Raw genomic sequence first — 5,540 nt, forward strand, 5'->3', positions numbered from 1 at the left:
GTAATTACATGACGTTTATGTTGACACGCAGGTCATAAATAAATAAAGACAACTCCTATGGCTCCTGCCGGTTGTCATACTCATCGACATGCAAGTCGTGATTCCTATTACAAGAACATGATCAATCTCATACATCACATATATCATTCATCACATCCTTTGGCCATATCACATCACATAGCATACCCTGCAAAAACAAGTTAGACGTCCTCTAATTGTTGTTTGCATGTTTTACGTGGCTGCTATGGGTTTCTAGCAAGAACGTTTCTTACCTACGCAAAGACCACAACGTGATATGCCAATTGCTATTTACCCTTCATAAGGACCCTTTTCATCGAATCCGATCCGACTAAAGTGGGAGAGACAGACACCCGCCAGCCACCTTATGCAACTAGTGCATGTTTGTCAGTGGAACCGGTCTCACGTAAGAGTATGTGTAAGGTTGGTCCGGGCCGCTTCATCCCACGATGCCGCCGAATCAAGATAAGACTAGTAACGGCAAGCATATTGAACAAAATCAACGCCCACAACTACTTTGTGTTCTACTCGTGCATAGTAACTACGCATAGACCTAGCTCATGATGCCACTGTTGGGGAACGTAGCATAAATTCAAAATTTTCCTACGTGTCACCAAGATCAATCTATGGAGTCATCTAGCAACGAGGGAGGATTGGATCTACATACCCTTGTAGATCGCGCGCGGAAGCGTTCAAGAGAACGGGGTTGATGGAGTCGTACTCGTCGTGATTCAAATCACCGATGATCCTAGGCGCCGAACGGACGGCACCTCCGCGTTACACACGTACGGAACGGAGACGTCTCCCATGCCTTGATCCAGCAAGGAGGAGGGAGAGGTTGATGGAGATCCAGCAGCACGACGGCGTGGTGGAAGTAGCGGGATTCCAACAGGGCTTCGCTAAGCGCTGCGAGAGGAGGAAGATGTGTCACGGGAGGGAGAGGGAGGCGCCAGGCCTTAGGTATGGTTGCTCCTCCTTTTCCCCACTATATATAGGGCCAAGGGAGAGGGGGAGGCGCAGCCCTTGCCCCTTCCTCCAAGGAAGGGTGCGGCCAAGGGGGGGGGAGGAGTCCATCCTCCCCAAGGCACCTCGGAGGTGCCTTCCCTTTTAGGACTCTCCCCTTTTTTTCTCTCTTGGCGCATGGGCCTCTTGGGGCTGGTGCCCTTGGCCCATATAGGCCAAGGCGCACCCCCTACAGCCCATGTGGCCCCCCGGGGCAGGTGGCCCCACCCGGTGGACCCCCGGGACCCTTCCGGTGGTCCCGGTACAATACCGGTGACCCCGAAACTTGTCCCGATGGCCGAAATAGCACTTCCTATATATAATTCTTTACCTCCGGACCATTCCGGAACTCCTCGTGACGTCCGGGATCTCATCCGGGACTCCGAACAACTTTCGGGTTACGCATACTAATATCTCCATAACCCTAGCGTCACCGAACCTTAAGTGTGTAGACCCTACGGGTTCGGGAGACATGCAGACATGACCGAGATGACTCTCCGGTCAATAACCAACAGCGGGATCTGGATACCCATGTTGGCTCCCACATGTTCCACGATGATCTCATCGGATGAACCACGATGTCAAGGACTTAATCAATCCCGTATACAATTCCCTTTGTCTAGCGGTACGATACTTGCCCGAGATTCGATCGTCGGTATCCCGATACCTTGTTCAATCTCGTTACCGGCAAGTCTCTTTACTCGTTCCGTAACACATCATCCCGTGATCAACTCCTTGATCACATTGTGCACATTATGATGATGTCCTACCGAGTGGGCCCAGAGATACCTCTCCGTCACACGGAGTGACAAATCCCAGTCTCGATTCGTGCCAACCCAACAGACACTTTCGGAGATACCCGTAGTGTACCTTTATAGCCACCCAGTTACGTTGTGACGTTTGGCACACCCAAAGCACTCCTACGGTATCCGGGAGTTGCACAATCTCATGGTCTAAGGAAATGATACTTGACATTAGAAAAGCTTTAGCATACGAACTATATGATCTTGTGCTAGGCTTAGGATTGGGTCTTGTCCATCACATCATTCTCCTAATGATGTGATCCCGTTATCAACGACATCCAATGTCCATGGTCAGGAAACCGTGACCATCTATTGATCAACGAGCTAGTCAACTAGAGGCTTACTAGGGACATGGTGTTGTCTATGTATCCACACATGTATCTGAGTTTCCTATCAATACAATTATAGTATGGATAATAAACGATTATCATGAACAACGAAATATAATAATAACTAATTTATTATTGCCTCTAGGGCATATTTCCAACACTTCCCCCGTTGCAGCATCATTGGGCACATCGTCTGGTTCCTCATGATCTTCAGCAGCTTCCCCCGTTGCAGCATCACCGTATTCAGGGGGCACATAGTTGTCATCGTCCTCTTCTTCTTCACCGTCTTCCATCATAACCCCTATTTCTCCGTGCCCCGTCCAAACATTATAGTGTGGCATGAAACCATTGTAAAGTAGGTGGGTGTGCAGGATTTTCCGGTCAGAGTAAGACTTCGTATTCCCACATTTAGGGCATGGACAACACATAAAACCATTTTTCTTGTTTGCCTCAGCCACTTCGAGAAAATCATGCACACCCTTAATGTACTCGGAGGTGTGTCTTTCACCGTACATCCATTGCCGGTTCATCTACGTGCATTATATATAATTAAGTGTGTCAAAAACCATTACAGAACATCATGAATAGATAATTAAGTGACCAAATTAATAGAAGTTCATCATCACATTAAAACCAAAGTACATACATAGTTCTCATCTAACAACATATAGCTCTCCAGAGCATCTAATTAATTAAACCATACATTGAAACTATGTAAAACATTTCAATGCGAAAACAAATGCGATCATAATCGCAACCAAGGTAGCAATTGATCCAACGGCATAATGATACCAAGCCTTAGTATGAATGACATATTTTCTAATCTTTCTCATCTTCAACCGCATTGCATCCATCTTGATCTTGTGATCATCGACGACATCCGCAACATGCAACTCCAATATCATCTTCTCCTCCTCAATTTTTTTATTTTTTCCTTCAAGTATTTGTTTTCTTCTTCAACTAAATTTAACCTCTTGACAATAGGGTCGGTTGGAATTTCTGGTTCAACTACCTCCTAGATAAATAAAATCTATGTCACGTTGGTCGGCATAATTGTCATAAACAATAAATGAACCAAATAGTTATAAAAAGATAATATATACCACATCCAAATCATAGCCAGGACGAGGGCCGACGGGGGCGGATACCAAAACCATCGCACTATATAATAAAAAACAATAATAAAAGTAAGAAAATTAGACAAGTATCTATCTAGCTAAAGTAAGAATTTTTTCTTTCATAAAGAAGATAAGAACAAGAGGCTCACCACGGTGGTGCCGGCGACGAGATCGGTGTGGGCGATCGACGGCGGTGAAGACGGGAGTGGGACATTGTCGGTGTCAAAACCGGCGGATCTTGGGTAGGGGGTCCCGAACTGTGCGTCTAGGCGGATGGTAACAGGAGACAAGGACACGATGTTTTTACCCAGGTTCGAGCCCTCTTGATGGAGGTAAAACCCTACGTCCTGCTCGATTAATATTGATGATATGGGTAGTACAAGAGTAGATCTACCACGAGATCAAGGAGACTAAACCCTAGAAGCTAGCCTATGGTATGATTGTTGTATGATGAAGTTGTCCTACGGACTAGAACCCTCCGGTTTATATAGACACCGGATAGGGTTAGGGTTACACAGAGTCGGTTACAATGGTAGGAGATCTTGAATATCCGCATCGCCAAGCTTGCCTTCCACGCCAAGGAAAGTCCCATCCGGACACGGGACGAAGTCTTCAATCTTGTATCTTCATAGTCCTGGAGTCCGGCTGAGGGTATAGTCCGGCTACCCGAACACCCCCTAATCCAGGACTCCCTTAGTAGCCCCTGAACCAGGCTTCAATGACGACGAGTCCGGCGCGCAGATTGTCTTCGGGATTGCAAGGCGGGTTCCTCCTCCAAGTCCTTCAAGAAGATTTTAAACACCAAGGATAGTGTCCGGCTCTGCAAAACAAGTTTCCACATATTGCCATAGAGAAAATAATATCAACACAAATCTAATCTGCTTATGTATTCTGCAGCGTGACATCACACTACGGCCAAGTCCTTTACTCGAATCATTTTTACTTTTCCACCTCAGCACGTTTAGCGAGGCGGTTACCTTGGCACGTCTTGTCAAAGCAGAGATCGTGTCCCCCCTTTTACGGGATTCTCATCAATACGGACGTGGGTAACCCAACTGCGCCATTTATCACGGCGCTTGGGAGGCAAGCGAGTTTTACGAGGCTGGTGGAGACGCACAACCGCATCCGCCCATATAAGGGGATAAGGATCCACCTTTTTACCTATGCCTTCTTCCTCCTTTTCCTATCCATTTCCTGCGCACTCGAGCTCCAGCGCCCAAGCCCGCACTTCCCACCTCAACCTCCTCCAGCAATGTCCGGAGCGGGAGGCAAGTGGATGGTCTCCTCCGTCACGGAGGGCCATGTCAAAAAGCTAAGGAAGGCCGGATACTTGTCCAAGGACATCGCGCACCGGCTTCCCGAGGAAGGGCAGCTTCTCCCCACCCCAAGGCCCCATGAGAGGGTAGTATTCCTTCCCCACTTCCTCAGCGGACTGGGTTTCCCACTCCACCCATTTGTCCGGGGGCTCATGTTCTACTATGGACTAGATTTCCATGATCTAGCCCCGAACTTCGTCCTCAACATCTCGACGTTTATCGTCGTGTGCGAGGCTTTCCTCCGCATCCGCCCCCATTTCGGCCTCTGGCTCAAGACCTTCAACATCAAGCCCAAGGTGGTGCGCGGCAGCCAGGCGGAGTGCGGAGGCGCCATGGCGGGCAAGATGGCCAATGTCCTATGTCTCGAGGGCTCCTTCGTGGAGACCCTGAAGGGGTGGCAATCGTGGTGGTTTTACATCACCGAGCCGCGCGATCCGAAATGGATCGCAGCCCCCGAGTTCCGATCCGGACCCCCCACGTGGCTTATGTCCTGGAAAGAGACGGGCCTGTCGTGGGGCGACGAAAAAGAGATGACTGGATTGTAGACATGCATCCAGTCCCTGGTGAGCAAGCCGATCAAGCTTTTCAATGTAGTCCAGGTCATGCTCGTCCGCCGGATCCTCCCGTGTCAACAACGGGACTTTACTCTGTGGGAGTTCGACCCGGCGCAGCACCAAACCCTTAACAGGCTCTTCGACACGACGTATGAAGACGTCTGGAAGGTGCTAACCAAAGGCGACGAGGCTCCCACATCCGCTTCCGAGGACCGCGGATACAGCTCGCAGCGGCACGCTAGCGAGGTAAGCTATTTTCACCTTTTACAGGATGTTAAGTTTTTCCATAGTTTGACTCTATGCGGGATCTAAACTCCCTCACCTTTGACAGGCTTGGCAGGTGCAGTCCGGATCGATTAACTGTCTGGCTCCCTTGCCCGAAGACCCAGCCCCTGCTCTC

Source organism: Triticum urartu, chromosome 5 (genome assembly GCF_003073215.2).
Source record: "Triticum urartu cultivar G1812 chromosome 5, Tu2.1, whole genome shotgun sequence".
NCBI classification, from domain to species: Eukaryota; Viridiplantae; Streptophyta; class Magnoliopsida; order Poales; family Poaceae; genus Triticum; species Triticum urartu.